Raw genomic sequence first — 25,680 nt, 5'->3', positions numbered from 1 at the left:
TTTCCATCCATGCATGGAAAATTTTAATGCAAGTATATAAAGGAATATGTAGCTATACTAGTAAATCAAACAGGCCCAGACTAATTTTCTAATCAATGGGCACAGAACAGTCCACGTCAAAGCTATTAATTTCCCTTCCTCTGCAAAAGCAGGATAAATGGAAAAGACCTACAAGGTTGGCCCAGACAGCTGCTCGGGAAGAGGCTAGTAGTGTGCCAGGAGGCATGGGCAGACTGTGCAGCCAAGCAGAAGGGAACAATCAGGTTCCAGGGCCCAGGTATATTCCCAGACACTGTTTCATTTACCAGGGTAAAACTTATATTTATTTTGTATCTGCGTATCTATATTTATTTTAAAACCAAACCCTATTTTGTGTAATGTCAGTTTTAAATCTTAAGTGTATCCATCAAACATTATGTAATTAATAACTAATATACAGGGCCTGTTTCTTTTCTTCAGTACAGTGGCAGAGTTGTTGCTCTGAGTGTAGTACCGAACCAGATTTCTTCCTTGTTGTTCCCTATCTCTTTCTCTTTTGATTGATTTTGTTGGGTTGGGTTTTGTAAAGCTAGTCAGGATTTCTGCTTTTTTTTTTTTTTTTCCTCTTTTCCGAAGGAAAATATGTGTGTGTCTGTATATGAGACTAAACCTATATGTGTTTGACAAACATTAAGTTCTTGCTAATGGGATAGAAACAGGCAGCTGGGGAAAACAAGGCAGTCCTGTGAGTCTGTATAGTTCTGCCTAAGAAAAGGCTGCTTCAGGCACTTCTATGTTATTAGATGCCAATAAATGCAAAAGGGAATTTGCCCTTCTCATTCCCAAATGAACAGAAAGCCTGGAGCTCTAATAAAAAGGAAATCATAGGAAACTGAGAACTGTTCATTTGGGTGCTAGTGGGGTACCTGATTTGGCTATCAACTCCTGTTTTACAGATCTGCTATCTTGTAGGAGGTGTCCAATGGTGACACCATGGCATTGGGTATCTATGCTGACCACCGCACATCAGGACACTGCAATTTCTCACTTGACTGAAGATGTGTCCATCATAGTCCAAGAGACTGGTATCAATTCTCTACAGGTCACTGGCTTAAAAGATTCTGGATCTTGAGTAACAGAACACCACAAAACCATAAAATCAACAATTTACAGCTGCTTGGAGCACTTGTGATATAGCTGAGAGGTCCCAGCCTGGTGAGTCAGATTTTCACGTGAAGTTATCTGTCACCACAATGGGCACCTTTGGGTAAATTGTTTGGAAAACAAGTGGTTAGAAACTTTACAACCTTTCCTAACTTGTTTGAGTTAGAGAACACATAGCATGCAGAAAACATGGGAGAACTATGGGAGAGTCAAGGTAGCAAAAACTGGAGTGTTACTCTCTCTCTTGTTTACCACCAATATAGGTTTTTGCATTCAAGGTCCAAAACTATCTCCAAATGCAAATGATTATCTGCTTTATCAGGTAAAATCATTAGAATTTCAATAAGATCATAATTATATATAGTTTATTTTCTTTTCATCAGTCTGAACACATTTGCATATGACACAAACATTTATTCTCCCTTCTAAATTAAAACCTCTAAAGTAAAATGTGAATACAGATTTTTCTGAAGCTGTTGTTGCTGCTAATTCTCCTGTTGCCCAGGTGAGATGCATGACCTCCCTTTACAGCTATCCAAACCAGAGATGACCGTAGGTCATTTGACAAAACTTGCTATCACAGAATTTCAAATTTTTACACATATAAAATAAATGAAAAGGCAAAATAAGTAAAATACCTTCAGAGATGGCCCTTCCTTTGGGAAGAGGCGATTATCGACCTCTCCAAACCATTCAGTTGTTACACCTGTAGTAAACAAGCCAACTGCTGACTTTCCATGCAGGATCTGAGCAACCTAGTTAACAAACTATTAACAACTGGCCTCTAGAGTAGTCTTCACTTGTCAGGAACCTGCTGTTTTTGTAGGTGACCCTATCCCATCCACAAGGGGTAACGGTTTCAAACTGGAAGAGGGGAAATTTAGAATAGCTATTAGGAAGAAATTTTTCACTTTGAGGATGGTGAGGCACTGGAACAAACTGCCCAGGGAATTTGTGGATACCTCATCCCCGGAGGCGTTCAAGGCTTCAAGCAACCTGATCTATTGGGAGGTGTTTCTGCCCACAGCAGGGGGGTTGGAACTAAATTATCTTTAAGGTCCCTTCCAACCTAAACCATTCTACGATAAAGGCTATAAGGGACCACATGGAGCAAACCTGTTCTTGTAAGGAACAGTCATCAAAGCCTCAGATAAGGCAATGGAGTGGGAGGGATAATAGAGAGAAAAAAATCCTCTCTACCATATTCATGTCTCTGCTGTGACTGTTTAGCTTCCAGAAGACAGGAAAACTGCTAAATATTTAATCAGTTTTTGAGCTCACTGGGGTTTTGAGATAGAATAGAAACCCCAAGATGCAGCTCTTCTGTACTCTGAAGTCTGACAAAATACAGAGTATTCATAAAAGGGAAGACAAAATGTTTGGGTTTGCTCCAGTCAAATTCTCCACAATTCATCACATTTAACACTGTGCTTTTACTCAAAAATTCTGGATTCACTTCCTTTCCAGGCAGCAGCCTGCCCAAATAAGAGACAGCTATGTGTCTCGTCACTGGGCATCTGGTCACTGCTTCTAAACCTAAACTCAACCTTTTCTCTGAAGTCATCTTCCCAATACTCACAGGTTGTACCAGGATCATTACTGACCACTCAGGAGGGATACAAATCTTTTCTCTAGTTGTCATATGAGATAATCAGAAGAGAGGAACTACAGTCCAAATTCCCATGCCAGAATCCATGCCAGAATCCAGACTTCTTAAAGGTGTCTGAAGACCTACTGTCTTCAGAATAGGGCATAAGAATTAAAATTGACATAGTATATTGAGTACTGTGTTCAGTTTTGGGCCCCTCACCACAAGAAGGACATTGAGGCGTTGGAGCGTGTGCATAGAAGGGCAATGAAACTGGTGAGGGGTCTGGAGCACATGTCTTATGAGGAGCAGCTGAGGGAACTGGGGTTGTTTAACCTGGAGAAAAGGAGGCTCAGGGGAGACCTTATTGCTCTCTACAACTATCTGAAAGGAGGCTGCAGAGAGGTGGGAGTCGACCTGTTCTCTCATGTAACAGGTGATAGAACAAGAAGAAATGGCTTCAAGTTGCGCCAAGGGAAGTTTAGATTGGATATTAGGAAGAATTTCTTTACTCAAAGGGTTATCAGGCACTGGAATGCGTTACCCAGGGCAGTGGTGGCGTCCCTATCCCTGGAGGTATTTAAGGGTCATGCAGATATAGTGCTTAGAGACATGGTTTAGTGGTGGGCTTGTCAGTGTTCGGTCAGTGATTGGACTAGGTGATCTTTCACGTCTTTTCCAATCTAGGAGATTCTGTGATTCTGTGATAGTACATCTACAATGTAATGCAAATAGTCTATTGCCAAATAAGGAGTTGATGAGTTTACTTGTGAGAAAAAAATAACTGGCACAGTTATCTGTAGGTCTAAGTATGTCCTAATGGAATTCTGTACATCATTACTTTAAAAATATTGGCCCAGACGCTAAAACTGGTGTACATTCATATGTACTGTCAATTTTGTATTTATTGCCTGCACTAAAAACCGTTTTTTCATAACCATTACACGAAAAGAGTATCACTCTATAATCTGCGGTTATAGGATGAAATACAAAATGTTAACATTGTTTGTCTTCATTCCTCAAGAGCAGTACTCCTGACGTCCAAAAGTTAAAAGCTGAACTTCCAGGTTCCACCTTTGCCCCAGTTCAGACATGGGTTTCTTTGGAGGGGCTGAGCCATCCTGTGGAGCTGGCTGTTTCTCTGTGTTGGCTCCTGCATTTTTTAACCTTCTTGTATAGATTTTAAAATAGTGATTTGTCAGAAAGAGTAGGAACTTTTGTCCACCCAAACCCAAATTAATTTATTTTCCTTTTTGATTTTTTCCCTTTTGATTTAATTAATTTTATCCATGTGTATTTTTTTATGCTAGTTTACATATTAAACATATTGCATATAGTTTCTTGGAGAAGTATGAAGCCAACGTCATTAAAAAAGTATGCAACATCAAACTAACTGCAATGTGTGCTTCATTAGTATTCAGAAAGCACACAACTACTCATGCAGAGAGATCAAAATTGAGAGCTGCTCCCTTTTTTCTCCTTGGTTCTTAGTGAAAATTTCAATCAATAAGTTTACTGATATGCTACTGAATTACACCACCTCATTAGAGTTTTCACAAGTTCACCTGACCCTTACTTTTGCTGTCTAAATGATAGTTTAAACTTCTTGCCTATAGTGAGGTAACCAATTTCCTCTCTTAAAACAGGCTTTGTTCCTGCTTTCAACAGAGTCTTTACTCAAAGAGAACAAAAGAATGGATCCTTTTTCTTATTCTGCTTAAAGTAACATTTGTGGCTTTGAAGGTTTCCCTTTATAGAGCATTTCTTTATGTCTCCCAGAGTTTTGCTGTCAGCTTCTCTTGCATAGCGCTGATGCTCTCTGGCAATGCTTTTACTCTCCTCTCCCTGCCCAGGTTAAATTAATGAAACATCATTCTACCTGTTATTGTGGTTTCTCTTTATTGATTTACTGCATTTTTTTTTGGCCTCAGGAGGGGGATAGTATAACTGTGTGAGATATGTCATAGTCTTGAAGAATAAAAGTTTAGGAGTCAAAACGGGAATGCCATTGTTTCCTGGTCTGGGCTGAAATACTGACTCACTTGTCATACTGAGCAACCCTCTCTTAAGATTACTTTTCTGCCTTCATTTTCCCATATGTCAACTGAGGATAATGTATTTTGTCTCAGTGAGGATTTGGATAATTAAGGCCTTTAATCAAATCCTTATGTAATAATTGGGCTTACTTTAATGAAAACATTGTTAAGGATCTTCCTAGCAAATAGGGAATCAATAGCCTCAGGTTCCAAATATCCCAGGCAGTCATTTTTTGAATGCTAACAAAATAGCTACTTCATCAGAACAGTTGAATGAATTGACTTTTGGTTCACCAGATGAGCAAAATTATATGTTTCAGTTAAATAAAATATTTTGATCTGGTTTTTTTGTTGTTGTTGTTTTGAACTTTTTTGTTCTGTAAAGATGCACTCGGATAAAATTGGAACTGTTACTTTGAAAATAAAAGCATATCTTTCTGTATGCTGAATTCAGATGTCAGTGTACATCTCCTTTCCATTTGGTATATAGCCCCTGACATTCCAAATCTGAAGTTTTAAACAAACACAATATTTAATCAAAAAATTGTAACCAGTTGTGTTTGTCCAAAAGAGGATTAAGATTATATTAATTCCTGGAACAATAAAGACTGGGAAGGGTTTTCTTTTTATTTGTCTGACTGAGTCACTTTTTGAATGATTATTGTAATACTGTTGGATTACAGTAATCACTGTTGCATGATAGGGCAACTGATGTCTTCCTATTGTTTAAGTCCAAATAAATATCATGCTAATAAACAACATATATATGCTAACAAATAAAAGCAGCTGTGTCACACTTCACCAGGAACATCAGAATATTACCAGCCTGAACATTTTCCCTCCACCTTTCAAATTTTGATAGAAAATACCCTTTGAGTTCCAAAGTGAAACGTTGTCAAAGCCTCTTCAGATCCCCAGGACTGCCTTTTGTACAGCACTGTGATGGCAGCACCCACTGTCACATTTCGCTGGGGTTAGGAGGAGCAGTTTTGGGAGCCTGCTGACAAGGCTGGGGCAGGGTCCCATGCCGTACCCCCATCTCCAGCGCCCCCAGCACAGTAGCTCCTCCTGGGACGCTGAGGGGACTCTGCATCTCCTGGCAGCATCTGCCTGCACGATACCTCACAGCAAGGAGGTCACCGTGCCTTGCAGGCAGCCTCGCATCCCCGCAGACGACCAGATGCAGGCTTGCAGGAAGGCAGCTGCTGAAAAGATCCTGTGTCGGAATGGCAGTGAATGAGCTCATCACTATTGGATCAAATGTATTTATTTTTGCCAGCATTTGTATGATTCATGAATTGCTTACTTTTTTACTGTAGGAAAAAAGTGTTAAATAAGCGAAGACTGTCTCTGTCCTTTGACTCCAGCCCAGCATCTAGAATATTCCCGTTTCAGAAATCCTCCTGTATTTCCCGAGCTCAGGGGACAGAGCTTTTACTGGTGTGAGGTAGACCACAGAGAAGGAAAAAAAAAGGATGAAAAAAAAGATGAAAACCAATGCACAACTCTCCACAGGGTAACACTAATTTGCTAAAGTCTTCATGGGAAATGAGATATCAACAGGGCTTTAGTAACAGACATCTGTTAATAAGAAGCCACAGTATGGCTCAGTTTGCAATAGGCGAAGATTTTTATTCTTTTAAGGTTTAGTTTATTCCTCAACTCACTGCTTTAAAAAAAAAAAAAAAGGTTATAAACAGGCTTTATTCCTAACTTTAATGTTTTTCTTTTTATATCCTTGCCACTAATTTTTTGATGGCAAGAGTTAGAGATAGCACCTGGATACATAAATAGATCAGCAACGCAGCACAGGATAATCAATAGCTCTGGAAAAGCCCCTGAACCCGTTGCATACTACACAGACAAAGTCAGGCAGCTCAGGACAGAGTTTGGAAAAGACCTTGTGCCATAAGGGATGTGTCTAAATTGGTCATGTCTGGGAATCATGGGGTTGCACCATATCTTAATTCCCTTCCAAAACATCTCGCTCAGAGCTTCAGAAATGCAGCCCCGTGCATTAGGCACCCGAGCCGGGGGTGCTTTTTCTCTCCTCCAGCATCACTTTGGAGAGCCTTGTGGTTACAACATTTTGTCCAGTTCCTCGTGACCTCTCAAAGAATCTTGGAGCCACAGGGCTGGCTCTGCAGTGAGAGGGTGTTATTGCAAGCACAGGCACTGTCCCACTGCCAAGCAGGTCCTTCAGGCTCTGGGGTGGAGAAGATGGGCAGGGAAGGGGGAACCAGGCTCCAGGCTCCAGACTCAGGACTCCTTAAACAGTTCACATAACATAGAAACACTATGTGTCATACACAGACATCTGACAGCAGGAACATGGGTGAACTCTGCTGCTCTCCCGGTGAGCCAGCCACTCAGAAGTATGCGCTTGCTTTTGCTCACCTGGCGATTAAATAGATTTTATATTCTCTCACGTACCTTTCAGTCAGGAGGGGCAGACAGTAGTCTCTATCCAAGCTAGCCTATAGTCCAGCTCCCCAGCAGTGAAGCTCTTTTTTGGCGAGATAGGAACATGAACTTCTTCCTGAAGGGGAGAGTAATGGAAACCTAGGTTTGTGTATGAGGTGGGTCCTCTCCTCCTCTGCACCGTAAAAGGAAGCAGACCTACTGCTATGCTACAGAGACTGCTTTTATTCTCTAGTGTTAGGGTTAGGCATCATCTTGGAGCCCAGCTGTTCAACTCTGTGAAAACCAAGGTTCTTCTGCACAGAATGAGCTTTCTAGCATTTTAGTATTTCTTAGTCACCAAACTTAGACTCCACAGGAGTGTAGAAATGGCCAGGTTTAAGCGTTCGCTGGTTTTCTCAGTATTGTGTCTCTGGAGCTGTGGGCCCAGACTCTCCACAATGCGATACCTGCCCCAGCAGCACTGGCAGTGCAGGAATGCTGAGCAGCCGCCCAGCCAGCACCAGCAGGGCTCTCACTGCTGAGCTACTGGGACAAGTGACTAGAAAAGAGGTCTTTAGCACTGCTAAAGTACTAAGCCTTGCAGCTGTGGGGGACAGGCAGCCGGTGTTGCACGCTGCAGCTTGTGGATGCAGCAACTGCTGTTGTCATGCTGTTGGAGCATCTCTGCACCATGTGCCACCGTGCAATATAGAGGATGCTGTCATTTATCAGGGACTGTAGTGATAGGATGAGGGGTAAAGATTTCAAACTGGAAGAGAGTCAATTTAGATTAGATATTAGGAAGAAATTCTTTACTGTCAGGTTGGTGAGACACTGCCCAGAGAAGTTGTGGATGCCCCATCCCTGGAAGTGTTCAAGGCCAGGCTGGAAGGGGCTTTGAGCAACCTGGTCTAGTGCAAGGTGTTCCTGTCCCTGGCAAGGGGGTTGGAACTAGATGCTCTTTAAGATCGCTTCCAACTCTAACTATTCTATGATTCTGTGAATTCAATAATCCTATGTTACTAATCAGATCTTACTCCTGAAACATTGTCCTCACTGAGCAGTCTCCCATTTTGAAATACAAGGCCAGAAAATGCCAATAGCCAGTAAGACAAGACAAGACAAGACAAGACAAGACAAGACAAGACAAGACAAGACAAGACAAGACAAGACAAGACAAGACAAGACAAGACACCGCACTGCACTGCACCGCACCGCACCGCACCGCACCCCACCCCACCGCACCGCACCCCACCCCACCCCACCGCACCGCACCGCACCGCACCGCACCGCACCGCTGCCCCAGTAACAAGCTAAATAAGTCTTTAACCACCCTGATAAATGCCCTAGACTTCAATTTCATTAACACTTGTTAACACTCCGAGTGTGATTGCATTGACTGGTCCCAGCTGACTTCAGTAGGACTATTTACCATTGCAAGCACTGTACTTGATTTTTTCAGAAGCAGCAATGTCATTGGCCAGAAGAAACTAAGAAAACCACCAGGGAGGAATTGCAACACAGCACAATCTCATTCATTTATGGATTAATTGTGCCAAGGTGGAATTTAAAAGGCTAGTTTCTGTTCCTGTTCAAGCCAGCATGGTTATCTGTTGACAGCAAAGTTATGTTCACAGTGACCTTTATAAAATTGTTGAGACTTTCTGCCATTGTGTCCATGCACTAAGGAATGACTAAAGCTCCGATGTAAAAATATCCAAAAGTATTTTAACCATAGTGTCTTACAACCCTATTGGAAGAGATGGGCAATCTGCATAAGTAGGAAGCCTCTTCGTCTGCTTATCTTAATCAGGAAACTATTTGGCCAGGTGATCTGTGCCAAGATCACTGAAGACAGCAGCTCCGTATCGTTTCCCCAGGCTCACTCCCCAGCCCTCCTACTTTTGCGAGGGTGACAAATTTTTAGAAAGACCTTAGTGTATAGTGACTTTAACAGACGCGTGTTCATGTTTTCGTAGGCCTGCATATCGTAATCAACCTAAAAATACATGCAGAACTTCACTGAGTTTCCTCAAACAAAAGCTTTAAAATATCATATCTCATCATATGAGACAGCCTTCAAATACTGAAATAAATGTCCTCTGCAATATCCTTATTTCTTCTTTTTTTATTTCTTTTTTTAAGAGGTAACAAAGATGGACAGTCCCTGTATCTTCCCTCAGTAGTCCAATTAATTTAATGTACAGGCACAGTCTGAAAAAGTGAAATAAAATGGTTTTCATTGATCTATTAATCCTTCTTTTCTATCAATACCCTTCCTATCTCAAAGGGATGCATAGGGAAGGACGGGTCAGGGCATAGGAAAGTGAGACGCAGGGCATGATATGGAGGAAGCTGTGAACAGAGACAAAAGGTGCAGGGCTCCAGATGGCTCTGGGCTCAGGCTTTTTTGTGAGGATTAACATAGATTTTGAGAGATCAGCAGAGTGTGTGGGGCAAACACACGGATTTCAGAGGTCTGACGACATTTCTCTCCTCCTTCTTCCAGAAGATAAATACCAGTAATCAAAACTGGAACGATCAATCGCTCTGAAAAGGCAGCCAAAAGAAAGGGAAAGGAAGAAAAGTATATTTAAAAGCAATAAATATGAAAGCGGCAAAAATCTGAGAGAATCAGGGCAGCTGAGTGTTGGAGCAGGGAGATGAGGGCACATCAGGACTACTGTGTTAGAAAATGAAATTTGCACACACCCACAAAGAGTCAGTGAGACAAGATATATTAAAAAAAAAAAGTCGACGGCTCTAGCGTAAAGCAGATGATGATATGAGCAGCTTTCCTTCTCCTGGAAAAAGAAAACTTTGACTTGAATAGAGCCATGAAGCAAGTAAAATAGAATATATATGCCAATACATTTTTATAAAAATTGAAAGCACATGTGTTGTGTTAAAACATACATTTTAAACAAAACTTAACTTATAGGGATCTTTCCGTTGAAGGAGAAAATTTGGGCCAGTTGGAGACTTAGCTGGTATCAAGGACTGAAAGAGGTCTGCACAACGCCTCTGGGGTCCGAATCTGGGAGGCCCTTTCCCTGCAAGACTGAAAATCCATTGCAGCATTGCTCTGCTCCGCAAGGCTGCACAGAAGGCAGAGCTGCGGTCCTTCCACCAACCCTTGAAGGAACCCAGGGGAGGGGAAAACTTCAGTGCCTGTGGTTCTTGATTAAAAGTATTGCAGTTCTCCCCGGCCTGTATTGCACCAGCTTGACATAGGTGTTCAGCTCTCTGGCTACGTGGGTGCTGTGACAGAGCAGGCTCAGGTCCAAACTCACCAGCTGGCCACTGTCTGCTTACGTATGGGATTGAGGAGGGCTGTGTTGGGATGTGGGGAAAGCCATGGTGCTTGTTGCAGGACTCTATCACCCTCTATGAAGAGACCTGGAACACTGGGCTGAGTCTGACTACACAGAGGTCCTCCCTCTGCCCTGGAGGCAAAGTCACACCACTGTTACCAGACAGAAAACCAGCTCTGGGTCCAACTGAGAAGGGTCCTCATGTTGCCTGCTATGAGATAGATGGGAACTGTAGCTCCTGGACATAAATGTGCCTCCAATAATATACAAATATATGGAGTCAAATTACCCTTAGGGCTTTGCAGCCCTGTAAGGCTCAGCAAAATCTAGTCAAATTCAATTGTTTTCAGGAGTCAGCAGACACAGCAGCACATCTCAAGACAAGAGACTTTAATGCATTTTCCATAGGCTCAGGAAAGAGGAGGGAGAAGAGGCTGTTTTGTCTGAGAAGCCTCGACTCAGGTGATACATTTAAAATGTGCCTGCCGACGTACACTTGAGATCGCCAATAGCACTGCTGTGGGGCTGCAGGGAAGTGATTTGCGCTGGGAAGTCCAGATCTAAACACACTCCTTTATGAACAAATGAAGCTTACTGAAAGTGCCAATTAAGAAATTTATAGCCTTATAAAAGCCTAGCCAACACCGAACTCAAATCTTATGTGGACACTGTACAGTGTATACATTAAAATGTTAAAGTGTCACCCTTCAGCTTCATTTGCTCCTTGTTCCATTTAAATCTTCCTCCTGAACCCGTCTTAATGTGTCCTCACTCGGCCTAAGATAAAATATTCTTCAGGCTCAGCATTGGCCCAAGTTACGTCTAGTCTTTAAGTTTCCACTGGTTTCAGAGTCAAGGCATTATGTGTCTTCATCTCACTGTTACTTCAATATTTATGGCATCCAAAGCTGGATGTCTCAAAGTTGCTTAATGTTCAATTCCACTCCCATAAAAATTGGAGCCCCTCCTTTGGCAAACGGGACAGCTTGTCCACTGCTCCTCCCACCTTTCCACTCAAATGGTGATCACTGCTTTGCTACTGAAGAAGTCGGTCATTTTAATGCTCAATGAAACTTTTGATTCAGCGCTGCACAGGGGGTGCTTAAAACCCTTTTATATTTCTTTACTGTTTGAGAAAGAGCGCCAGAGCGAAATGGGGTTTCCTCCCTGCTGACTCTCGCTAGCGTTGTCGATGTATCGCTTCAGCGATTGAATCTTGGGCTGATGTTGTTGAAGGTGCTACCCTTCGCCCCTCGGAGGGGAGGCAGGAGGCTACAGCCAGCTCAGCATTCAGAGGCAGGTTAATCATTTGCTCGGGAACGTGTTTCTGCTTCATTCGCTTTGTGAATTTTTTTCACTTGGCAATTTGGCTCATCTACAACACCACCTCTCTGTCCTCATATTGGTTTCTATTCCCCATTCCCGAGCAGAAAACTCACAGAGAGCTTTTCCAGCGTGGGCTGCAGATATCACAGGCCTGATGTGCATAAACCGCATCCATGTCCTTTATGTTCTTCAAAGTATTTAAATGTCCTGATGTGGTTCGTAGATTTTTATTGCTCCAATTATCCCGCTCCTTCTTGCACAGAAAGATGAGATGCTAACTACTATACACACTATGGGAAGTGCTGTGTATAAGCAGTACCTTGCTGCTGTGGTATTCTAGCATCCGACTATTAATTATCATTATAAAAATGGTACAATGGCTGAATTTGAATAGCACTTTCAAGTTCTTCAGTATGCTGCCCATTTTTTTTTCCCTGATTTTTGGTCCTCGGGCAAAACCACTATCATAATAAAGGATTTATTGATGAAGTAGTAAAGAATTGTTTATTCACAATATATGTTGTCTTGAGATTTCTTCAACCTGTGCCTCAAAGACCTGAAAGCTTTTGTACCCCACCAGAACCAACTTCCCAGGCGATCAGCTGTCAGGCTGTAGCAGTGGGGCAAACGCTGTGTTTCAAAACAGATCCTCCAGCCAGCTCTGGGCTCTGGAGTAAATCCAGGCGATGCCCAGAACATAACTCTCTTCTTCTGGAGGGTACATAGAAAATTCAGGGGAGATGAAAACTAGTAGAGGAATTAAGCATGGGGCTGTCCTTAAAACCAAAACTTGGAAAATTCTTGTTTTGAACTTGTAAGTCACAGGGGATTAGCTTCTTTATAGAAGCATATCATTTGCTAGTTGTGTACTGAGTCATTCAAAAATAAAAGAGCTGAAAGTACATGATTCACCTGAGCAGGAATGGCAAGAAAAGGACTGGTTTACAAGCAGTCAGTGTCGCCTGCTCTTTAAAGGAAAAGATTTGGTGTTGCTGAATAAGACACAAGAGTCCATAATTATATGAGAAAAAAGGAAAGTGCTCTAAAGGTGTATTTACAGCAGATTAAAAAAATGGTGTCACTTTCCTTAGTGCTTACAGCCAGTCACAAAGACTGAAATTTGGGATGTTTCCATCAGAACGTTGTATTTGTACAAAGAGCTTTTGAAGAGTAACTTCTTTTGGAAAAAGCAAGCAGTGTCTATGGAGAGCTTGCCGCTGATGTCTGCTAGCACCAGCGGGTGCAATCGTGCCCTGGCACGGGCAGGGGCCCCATGTCACTTCCCATGGTCACCTGCTTTGGGGTGTCACACACTTTGGGGATGTATCCTCCATGCTCTTTACTGTAATTAGAAATATCAAAAGACAGTTTGCAATTGTAAAAGACCAGACTTTGTCCCTTTCATTCACCTTCCTGTTTTCAGAATAATAGTATATATTTTATATCCATGAGTTAAAGTTCAAGAGATTCCATCCTGGCATCCAAAGTGATATAGCTGCAGCAGCTCAATATCTCTACAGAGTGCTAAAATTTGATATTATCTCATCCGCAGCCATGTAAAGAACCCTTGGGGTCTCACTGACTTACTGGAGCAGCAGCCAGCGCCCGCTGCGTTCACCGGGATTTTGCTCGCCTGCAACTTTGCCTCTACTTCATTTCCACAAAATTTAATGGTGTTGCTAACCAGGTGGAGAGTTTTCATTGTTTTTCTCCTCAACCTTTTTCTCTGGCTTCATGTAAATGATCTTTTCCACAACAGATATGAAAGGTTTATATCATAAGTACAAAACACTGCCATTTTTGCCATGATGAAACGGCACAAAATTAGAATTAGTGCACTATTAAAAAAAAAAAAAAAAGCAAGAAGCCTGTATTTCCACAATAGCAGCTTTTCAAAGCAAATTCCGGGAAATTTACGCAGCTGCTTTTTTCTTGGTATTTTAACTTTTATGTTCAAGTTTCATCCAGGTAGTGGGAGAAAAAAAAAGCCAGCAGGACTTTTGGAACACAAACTAAACTAAAATAGCAGCAGGCTCAGAAGCTCAGACTGAAGATTATAATAAATGCAAGAAATAAACAGATCAGTCTCTTTGCATTCTTTCTTTTCGTTGTTGTTGCTGTTGTAGGTTGTTTTGAGAATGTTTTTTTAGTACTATGCACAGGTCTTCATATAAAATGCACAGCAAGGGCTATGCAGAGCATTCCCAGCATTTTTTTGAGCACCAACCACAGCTTTTTCATTTCACAGATCATTAAAAATTTGATAGAGTGATTATACAGAGACAAATGGCCATACCCCGTTACATTCTCCACATATAGGTTTGTTAAAATAATTTATATTTCTTGCCTGGGCTGAGAGGTGCATAGTTCGGAGGGACCCGTGAGTGGTGGTAATAGATGTGTTCATCTGGTAGGATTAAATATTATATTGTTTACTGTTATTTAACTGGCAATCAGTGTTGATTTCTTTGTAAGTTAAACAGCAGCAATATCTTTCCCCCATTAGTACACATTTTAAAAATCTTAGTTAAATCTTGTAATAGTTACAGCTAATTTATGCCTTCCTGCTTTGCATTATTTTCAGTAGATTCTAGCCATGGCCCTTGTCTTTTTTTTACTAACAATTAATTTCACATTTTCTCTAACGGGGAACTAAGTCTCAAAAGTGAATTAGGCATATTTAAAATTGTGATATGAACACAGTGGATAGTTTAAAGAAACCGTTCTATGAATGTGGAGAGTGGCTTGAAGAAATCAGGATGCTGAACTCCAAATTTAACCATTTCTTATAAAATCTTTGAAATCTCTCCTCAGTGCTCTGCTGTTCAGAGTGAAGAAAAAAAAAAAGGCAAAAGATTTTCTTAATTTCTAAAAGCTGCTAATATTTTCACATCTGTGAGAGGTCATGGGATCCTGTATAATTAAAATACCTTGCAAAAATAATACTAAAAGCATGAGCATATGGCAACAAGTTGCAAAATATTAAAGTCATATTCCTTCTTATTGACACATCAGTTTAGCATGAACTGGGATGATTTTTATTAGATCGTGAAGTTGGTGTTTGTCATTGTTCTCAAAATGGCAACAAAACTCTCTATTTAAAAATAATAACCAGAAAGTAATTAATTATTACTTTAGCTTTTCTTGAAATTTGTAAACTGAAGCTAAAGGTACTGCCTACACACCGTTACTTTTCCTAGACAAAAGTGCTTGGGCGCTATTGGAATGCACTGAGTTCATCGCAATGCAGAAGACACATGAAGGTTACACCACGCACGCTGGAGGGAAAGTGAGGGTTTATTTTACTGCTGAAACAGTATCATAAAACTGGTGCCTCTCCCCGTCATGTTATACAAATGCAAACTCTTGAATTTAAAGTTGATGCTATTTGCTTCTTAAAAGACAATGTATTTCTATGTCATTTACAGTTACATCAAAGGCATGTTAAGTCAGTAAAATAAACTCTTTGTGAAATCCAAGTCAAAGGCATGGTATTTGTTGCCTATATCAATAGCCAACCATGAAAGGAGGATTTTTTTAGCCAACCATGAATGGAGGGTTTTTTTGTGTCTGGTGGTTAGTGGTCATCCATATTTATATGATACATTGCCACCAGGTACAGAGATGCAGTATCCATCTTGACACAGGGATCCTGCAGATTATTTTTACAGCAGCTAAACAGTATTCCAGATCCTTAGCTAAAGTAAATCAGATGAGCCCCATCAGAAGCAGTGAAGTCACAGTGATTTGTGTCAGATGAGAATTGAGCTCTTCTCAAGCTTTTTCTTTTAGAAAAAATAAGTCCCAAACTAACCTCCAACTGTGCATCATGGCAGATCCCATGGACCAGGCCGCCTCCGATTGTCCAGACTGAAGCCAAGCTGGGTGCTTAATAAGGCTCCTGTCTGTCGCAGGGTTTAAATTTCTGAGGAAACCAGGGCACTTGGGACTGGTGTGCAGTCAAGTCTCACGCCAGCAAGGAGTCAGGAGACAGCCAAGGTGTATACTCGAGAGCTCACTTGGGAGCCTAGACCTAGCGACTGCTGGCAGCACAGTGGTTTAACACACTTACTCATGTCATTATACGCTCTTCTCTCCTTCCTCCAGCTGCTTGACAGTATCTGGGATCTTGTGGATTGTTTCCACCGAGAGGCAGGAAGCAGGATTTTCCTTGATGCAACCCTGCTCATCAATGTAAATGGACACTAAACCCCATTTGCCAATGTAAACATTCAGAAGGGAGGCTATTAAGAGAAATGCATTTACCGCATATTTTCCATGAAAATGCATGTGCTGTGAGACAATGAGGTGGTTGGAAGTCATCACTGCCCTCACAAAACACTTCCTGTGGGTCAAATGGGGCACGATCTGCAGCACGCTCCACAGCTACGGTCAAGGTCAAGGTCCCAACTTGTACCCATGCGAGAGGGTGGATTCATCACTCAGAAAACTGCAGCAGGACGGAGTACCGAGGGGTGACCATGCGGTTCCGCTGAGCCCCCTTTCCAGGGGGAATTTTGCCCGTGCTTCGTAGTTGCCTCGGTGAGAGGGCTGCTGTGTCTGTATTTGGGAGGCTGAGTCTTTTTGAAGACATGTGTGATTAGTAGGAGAGCGGCCTTGCAACCGATGACATAAAACGAGATGTGTGTGTGCGTGTGTGTATATATATGTGCCTAGGAACCCTACTATATGCAGAAAAATTATTTAAAATATTTAACCACCCAGTGCAAGAATAATTTGAATTTTGTTCTTTCAAGAACATTATAATTCTAGAGGAATGAATAATTAATTTACTTTAAGAAAATAAATAAACTTATACAAAATTAAAAAAAACAGCTTCTTTTGACATGTTTATATCATTCAAAGTCTTAAAAGGAGTAATTCTTCTACATTTTGGACTGCAGTGTGTCTATGGCAGGAAAATCTTGCTGAATTTAGGAATTAAAATACAACAGTATGACTGACTTTGAATTAAATATACAAATTAACAAATAAAAGAAGTAATTATAAGTTTTGTACGCAACTACACTTGACAAACATCTAATTTACTACAAGATATTATAACTGTAAACAACAGTACATTAGTAAATTTTGTTTTTTAATGAATGGTTTTGCAAAGAGCAAACTGCTTTTTATTTGTTTAAATTAGGAGAACAGGTGTTTGTATATACCATACCAAAGAGAAATGGAAGACCAGAACAAAATCATAATATTTTCCCCTGCACTAAGCAAACGTAGTATTTTCAAGGCCTTTATTACAGAAATATGACTAACCAACAGTGATATAAGCAACATCCTAGAAGAGTGTTCAAATTGTTTATTTTTATTTCAGAAGAAATGCTTGCAAACTACTTTCCCACCTCATTATTTGTATTTGGTTACAGTCCCAAAGGTTGGGAAAAATTGCAGTCCTTTACACAGAACAATTTACCACTCGAAATCTAGAAAAGAGCATACAGAGAAGATGGGTTAGACCTTGAAAATGTGAGGGGTTTTTTACAATTATGCATTTAAAAGTAGGAAGGGGTCAACACCAAAACCTTCCTTTCCGCTCCTCACCTTGTTTTAAGAGTTAATAGCTCCTGGGCAAGACATTGCTGCAAGACAGTGACCAACTCAACCAGCCTCACAGAATCAAACTTATTTTCTCATGCTCAGCTGGAGAAAACCTAGTTACAGATCAGAATTTGAATTATGGCATTATCTGCCATTAAAAAGAAAACAAACAAACAAACAAAAGCAGCTCAGAAAAGTCTCATTTATTATTTCATTTGTTCCTGGTGTACGTAGTAGGGGTAGGAGTCATTGTTCTAAGTATTGGTAAAATGCATTACTGGTAAAGCTTTGACAGGTCCAAGCACGTGATATCTCATGTGGTGCATTCTGCTATACTGAAGCCTATACAAAGAACTCATACATGTGCTGACCACCCAAGCCACTAGAAAGCCAAGCAAGTTACCTTCATGTAAAGATTTCATATTTTCTCTTGTTTGTCTTTGATTTTTAATTTTCCTAAAACCAGCCCTGCTCACACATTTTCTTCTCTTCCATTACTAATGACAATTGTGAGTTGTGAGCCTCTGTGACCAGACCTTTGCAAAGACAGACTGGACAACAGAAGAAAATATACTGCATTTTCTGAAAATTCAGAAATTTCATTGGCAGAAGTGTGGTTTCTTCCTTCGCTGCGGACCTGCTAGGTGATGCCTTGGGCCATGGCATGGTGCAAGTTGAGTGAGCAGTGCTCCCCAGAGCAGTTCTCACGTCCCTTACTCACCAGCTCCTCCTGCTCTGATTAAGGAACCAAAGTGGCTGAAACTTAATACTGGAGGCAGAAGGCACAGTGGTTACTCAGCCCAGTGAGTGTCCTGATCCTCTTCACCACTCACCCATGAAGGCTCGAGCTGGCATGAGATGGGGCACAGGCTAGGGACAAGATCAGGTGATGGGGAGGAGATGAGTCCTTTCTCCCCGGGGCAGTGCAGGCTTTTGTGTGCACTGCGCTACTGCCTCCTTGCCTGTGGTCCATCCCATGATCCTTCTTCTTGTGGTTGTACTTGTACCACTTTTCCTATCGAAAAACTGCTATTTTTTTATAGTCATGGAAAAAAAAAAAACAACCAAAATTCTCTGAACAAATTTCCCTTGATCATGGGAAGAAAAACCTGGGCAATCTCCATCCTCCCAATAAATTGAACCTCTTTTGCAGTGCTCTCTCATCAACCACACCAATATTGTTAAAAGAGTACAATTTGGTGGTGCTATAGCTGTTATTTTATCGGTATATTTCATTGCTTTACAGACAGAGGTGTACTTCATGTTGGTACAAGAGTAACCACACTAGCATTATACTAATGTATATATATGATGACAAATAAAAATTACAACCCTCTGTCTAACAGGTATGCCTATTAAAAAATGAATTCAGTGAAGGTGTTATAAACGCATTAGAGAGGGCTGCAGTTGGTGACACAGCAGAGTCACTCGCATAATGGCTGTGGAGTCAGCTGGAAAGTGAGAATTTCAAATAAGAGATAAACAGAAGAAAAAATTGACATTCTGAAACACGATCATGTTTCTGTGCAGGCATCTCTTGTAAATAAAATGCAAAAATCCTGTGGAGAAGGCCAAAGCCTTTCTAATACTGCATCTGCAAAATTGTTTCAAAACACAAAGTTTTCCAGAGATATCCCTGAGGTGTCAACAGCTCTTTATAGCTATTAAAAAAAAAAAAAAAAAAAAAAAAAAAAAACAACCAAACCAAAAAAACAAAACAATCCAAGTTGTTAAAACTGGAGAGAAGTTTAACTGACATCACAGTGGGATCAGTTACTAGGACAAGGGAATAGAAACTAAGTAGCCGCCAGTTTGGACGAGAAGATGAGTTTTCTCTGTCTCTGGAACTGGTGCTCCAGTGCCTTTCATCTTGGGAAGCTGAGACTGCCTAAAGCCCTCCTCATCTACCAGAGAGCTCAGCATTTCCCTGATTCTGTGCCCTCTGGGGTCTGTACAAGACTCAAACATTTTCAAGCGGGATTTGTATGGCAGCTTTCCCCCTTCCTCAATGCTTCAGCAAAAAAAGTTGTATCTTAATGGTCACTTTTCTTCACTGGTATAGATCTGTTGTCATCATCTTTGCCAAAAGAAACATGCTGTTAGACTTTAAACTGTTTAAAGCAGCAAACACTAATGCAAAAAGCTTGTTAAACTAAACCAAAAACGTTTTTTGAACAGTGGGCTGGCATTGCTCTGCGCAGTGCCTAACAAGATGAGAGCCAGCTCTCATTGCAAATGTTATTATCGCTTCAGCATGCAATTGTAATAAATGTTAATTAGATGTTTAAATTATCACTAATGTTTATACTACTCTGACCCGTTCCACTCTGGAGTATTTAGTTCTAAAAAGTGTAGCGGTATGATTTATTTGCCCAGAAGGGATGAGTCGTGGGTACCCAACCCTCCACAGTTTTATTTCATTTTAGACGCTGTTAGCAGACCACAACCACCATATTCCACACTGAAACGTCTTGCTCTTTATAGCTGTGATTCATTGATCATCATTACCAGTCAGCTACCAGCTTTTGCCATGTCATTCTTGCTAGCGTGTCACAAAAAGACCTGGAAATGTCCCTGAGCAAAGTTTTCTTCAGGCAGGCTGGAACTTTTAACTTCCATAATATTTTAACCGAGGTAAAATGATTTGTTCCAAGGAAGTTTGCAGCAGCTCAAAAGAGCTTCAAACCAGGAGAAGCCTAGTAGATAACGTATTTTCAAGTTTTATTTCTCTTCCTTTAGCAAAGTTCTCAATTATTTAGCTGCCAAAGTAGACATGCAATAAACTCGATACAAGAGGCTTAGTCATAGGCTAGCTAAGAGAGAAATAAATCACAAAAAGTAATGGAGGGCACTGAAAAAGACCCACGTGTATTGATCTTTCACTGCTTTAGAGTGCTATCAGTATTGAGTCATCAATTTAAGACCAGCAAATGCAACCATATTGAGGGATTACCGGCCACAGAAGTTGGCCCCTGCAAATCCTAAAATGAAAGCAAATAAAAGCCCAAGGACTCGTCTGATCTACATTCGTTTCTATTTTCTTTCTTCTATATTCCCCATAAGCCTTGTGGAAGAAAAAATAATTGGACCAAAACATGGAATCCAGAAAGTACCTTCTCTTTTGGGTTGATTTAAATAATGGAGATCAAATTCTATCCATTCACCCACATGAAAAAATTGGGTTTTGCTTTAAATCTCAAATGGTCGTATTTAAAGAAGGATTTGAGCTTGCTTGCACATATTTTTGTATTGTACAGCAGAAATAAAAGCAGTAAGGCAGATGCTATCAGCTCTTCATGGCCCACTAATCCACAGGTGGGAGCAGTTGATGCCCATGGAGAGCCCACCTGTCCAAAAGGAAGAGGATGAAGCTTCACAGATGACTTAGTGGCCTTCCAGAATTAAGCAGAATTTGAGGAATCTATCTTAAAAACCTCTGCAGGTCAGGGGGCCAGGAGGGAAGTGTTAAGTATTCACACTATTCCCAATATTCAACACTTCCTCTCCCTGCCTTCCTTCCCTTCCACCCCCTCCCACTTTTATCTTCCAGGAAGATTTAATGCCACACACAGAAGTTTCCTCAAATCTGGGTAAATCAGCACTTAGCACATTGGATTCTGCTCCCTGAATTCAATTTCTGAGGGACGTAAGCTGATCTCCTCAAAATCCCCCAAATGTTGTATCAGGTGATCAGTGGTGACTAAGTAGGATTCTGTGGTGTTGTCCTGCTGCCAACAGATGACCTTATGGTAAGAGCTTACTGCAAGCTGCATAATACAGAGCTTTGGAATTTGCTCTCCCCTCTCCCAAATGCATGCATTTATACAACTTACCCCTATTTTACTGGCATTTAATACCTATTTCATAGTCCAAATTATATGCAGACAAAGGGAGAGGAAAATTCTTGTGGATTACAAAGTGCTATAAAAGAAAGACATGTAAGAAAAATCATATGTGAGCTGGAATTTGTTCCTGAATTTTTCATTTTATTTTGACATAGCATCTTTCAATTCCTGTCAAGAATTTCTAGCAATTTTTTTTCACTGCTTTTGTATATTGTGTGTAATCCAAGTGTGGTGCTGTCTTGGAGGTGTCTTAATCAAATCGAATTGCCCTGCTGAATGCATCAACTGTGCTGGCAAATTAAATGTATTCTCCAAATATTTCTTACTTAAAATTATGCTATGAGGACAAAAATAAGTTTCAATATATTGAAAAAAATACCTCAGTGTCATAGCTCAGCTGTACATGAGTGATAAAAGAGTGGGAATAGTAGTAGGGGGAATAGTAGTACCATTTTTGCTTCCGTGTCCTTAGATGCTAGACTGCACCATGACTTCATATACGCAGGAGGAACGAGAAAGGCATTTATGACTTTAAAAGGATGGTCTCAACTTGAAATACAGTCACTTAATATTTGTCTATAATATATTATTCCTAAACCCTAATTAGTATGCACCTATAATGGTAACAAGTATTGTGTTTTAAAATGCTTCACTGTATGAGAGATATCAAAAAGCACTAACGCACTGGAAAAATTACAGCCTTGCCACAAATAATGCAAAATGTACAAAGCACAAAAGCAAACCAAAGAGTATTTCAGTATTTCAGCGACCGATAGCTCTAAATTACACTCTGAATGCTTTTAATTTTTCTACAAAATTAGAAGTGAGCTGAAATTATGAGCTGTGAGGTACAAGGCAGAAATGTCTCAGTGTTGGGATGTACTGTTTTGGCATATTATGTCACATGCACAGACAGAAAACCCCGAAACTGCAAAAGGAAACATAACTCAATCTAAGTGCCTTGGCAACGACAGGAGTCAACCCATGCCATTTCACTGTTACGACCATTTTTGCAAAGCTTACAATTAATTGTATCACTTTTCCCTATAAGCCAAGAACTTGCTGAGGAGGACTTGCTGATTTTCACAGCCCAGAACAGACACTGTAGCATTAGGGGCTGTAGGCAAGGGTTTGGCAATCTTGATCCTGGTAGTACAACCATGGACAGACTCCAATGGCCTTCTGCAGGCTAAGCCCCTCGACTCTTCAGTGAATAGGGTCATGCAGCAGTGCCGTCTCCAAACATCTTTTTTCTGCTGCTGTTCCACCTGTGCTGCCAGTTTTCACATGGGTCTCACAGGATCCAAGTGACACAGAGGGCTTTACGCTGACTTTCTGCCCTGGGCAGTGCATCCCCTTTCATGCTTAGATAACCGTCCGATGTGAAAGCAACCAGAGCTGAGGTTATGGCTGCAGAAGAAATAAAATTTTCATCTTGCAGTTCTCATTCAAGCAAACTAGTACACCAATATGGAAGAAAGCTTTTACCTAATCTTTGTATTTGCATTTTTGGCTTCATTAATAACAAGAGTTTCTATTGAGGTATCAGTTAATATACAAACCTAAATATATAATATAATAATGTAAGTGTCCATCAGTTATGAACGCACACATGAAGAGCTATCACAGGTCAGCTCATAGGCAGTATCTGGTAAAGCCACTGTATTCTCTTCAGCCTTAATGAGCACATTGTCCTTACCATAGGACCCTTGCTTGCCTGTGAGTAGATCCTCCTGTTCTGGGACAGCAACGTACCAATGAGCGCACAGTGAATGGTTCCCTGAATTACCAAAGGCACTTCAGGACATGGAGTGGGGCAGAGAAGGAGACAGGCAGCTCCTCTCCCAAGTGCATCCAATAAAGCACTAAATATAAGAACCTAGCCTTTACATGAAGGTTCATGCCATCATCATACATCTAAGTTACACTGAAATAAGTAGATGAAAAAGGAAAACAAAGTCATTGGTGATGTGAAAGCATTTAATAATTAGCAGATCTAAGGATGCCACAAATCCAAAATTACCATTCTTTATGCCACAACTGAAGAAAACAGCAAGATCCTTTCATCATAGATTTAAGTAGAAATGTGCTTTTACATTTGAGGCTGGAGGGTTTTCTTCACATTGAAAAAGAAAAAGAAAAAGAAAAAGAAAAAGAAAAAGAAAAAGAAAAAGAAAAAGAAAAAGAAAAAGAAAAAGAAAAAGAAAAAGAAAAAGAAAAAGAAAAAGAAAAAGAAAAAGAAAAAGAAAAAGAAAAAGAAAAAGAAAAAGAAAAAGGGAGGTTAATAACTCAATGTCTGTCAGAGAATGGCTGACATAGGAAGAAAGATTTAATTAGTGTAGTGAGGTCTGAATTTTCAGAAAAGATTTTCACAACCTCTGATCTCATCAGGAGATTCAAAACTCTTTCTGAGGTAAGCAAAAGCACTTGAAATAAGTAAGAAGAGCTTTTTTTGACAGAAGACAAATAACGAACACATTTCTAGTGACAGAAACAGAATCAGTGAAAGCCCAGGCTTGTGTACACTTCATTAGGTGACCTGAGAGTCTGGATTGCGCCAACCCACACATCTGCCTACACTACCTTACCTTATCTGTGCTGGAGCCTGGATACTGATGTGGTTGCTGATGTCGTATAGGTACTTCTGGATGATGTGGGTGAAATGCGGCTCAGGTTTCCTGGCATCACACAGATCAACAATTGCCTAGGAACCAGCAAGAGGTACACTGTGGGAAAAAACTTCTCCCCGCAAAGTCAGACACTACCATCTGGAGTCTCCATTAGAAGAATTTTTCTTCACTTCAGGTGATGTATTCATCCACTCCAGGAGACACTCAAAGACATTCTGGAAACACAAAAGGCCGCTGAACCCTGAAGGTGAGGCCAGTGCACTCATGGTAGATGTGGCAGAAATATTTCTCCAGCATCACTTTACCTATAAAGCTGTGTTTGTCCATTTTGGCTTATTTGCTACCAAATAATCTCATTTTATAGATGAACTTGCATTTTCTGATATTTTAATAGCGTCTTTTGATGTAAATGGGGCCATTGGTTCCCCAACAAGAAAGGCTAGATACATAGCAACTACTGAGGGCTAGAACAAGTCAGTAATGGTTTCAACTTGTTGCTAAGAGTCTGCTGCTTACAATCACCTTCTCCCTTAGTCGAAACCAGAAAACAACAAGGCTGAGGGAGAGGACAGTAATCTTTGTCCTTCCATCTCACAAAAAGGGTGGATCTATCCATTCTATTGGTAAATTCTTAGCAGATGCCTAAAAAGTTTGCCGAGGATTTTTTCTTAAAAATTTTGCAACTCTCCATCTGTTAAAGGCACTTCCCCTCATTAAGACTATTTACATGCAAAGTTTTAGACTGCAGCTGCTTTTGTCATGACACCATCAAAATATTTGGAATTATTTTTTTTTTTTTTTAAATGGGGGAAAATGTATTTTCCATTTGTACTTGGCATTACATTACTGAGAATCTCTTCTGGTAAAAATCAAACTGAATTTGCTGTGGTGGCACTAGTGTAGCTAATAAAGTTTGGCCGGCATTGTACCCCTAATTATGTTAATATGTTTCAGAATCCTTTTATGAACTAAATAATGGCCATTCCTTTTGTCTGACTAGGAAGGAGAAGAACCTCGCCTGTGCATCTGCCTTTCCAGTCTTATGCTCCTTACCAAATCAATGTTCCCCCACCGAGGTTACAAACCTTAAGATTGGTTTATAAGGCTTATTTCACACTTTAAAAAGTTTGTACTCTTTACAATAAGGGCAAACATATTTGTGTACACTCACTCTAACTGATAACACAAGGAAACGTTTGTAACTCAGTGCTAATTGTTTTAAAAGGTTGACCATCCTATGAGCTTTTTCTATGGGTAGCTTAGCAAACTGAGTTGCTGTGCATGATGATAGCAGGCAGAGGTTTGCTCTGGTGACACAACAGATTTTTTTTTTGTACAAAAGAAAATGAATTCTTGCTAGTAGCCAGCTGATAAGATTAAGAGAAAGAGAGCAAGCGAGAGTGCATTTCACAGTAATATTTAGGAAGATAAGTCAAATTTTAAAGCTTAACTCCCTGATACATCATTTGAAACAGGTGGTAGAGCTGGAAAAATATTTAGATGTATCTTCTCTACAGGAAGGAAAAAGTCCAGATTCTCCAGTCTGGACAAGGAGCAGTGGAAAAATGACTCAGGGAGAGAAAGATGCTGGTGATATGAAGCTCTCTGAAGCTGAGAGAGAGGGAAAGATGTGACAGTTAGGAAAGTCATGGATAAGCCACGGACACACAGAGAGCAACATTTTACCTCCACCACTGCAGGCTCTTCTTTTGGGACCACAGAGCACGGACTATAACGGGGCTCAGAGTATAAAGTAGACCCTTTAAGAGTTGATAATACTTTCTCTGAATCCCAACAGTGGTGCAAAGATGGTTACATCACTGTAACATGCTAGACATG

The sequence above is a fragment of the Vanellus vanellus genome (genome assembly GCF_965231255.1).
Source record: "Vanellus vanellus genome assembly, chromosome: 3".
In the NCBI taxonomy this organism is placed as follows: domain Eukaryota; kingdom Metazoa; phylum Chordata; class Aves; order Charadriiformes; family Charadriidae; genus Vanellus; species Vanellus vanellus.
This window is presented reverse-complemented; position numbering follows the sequence as displayed.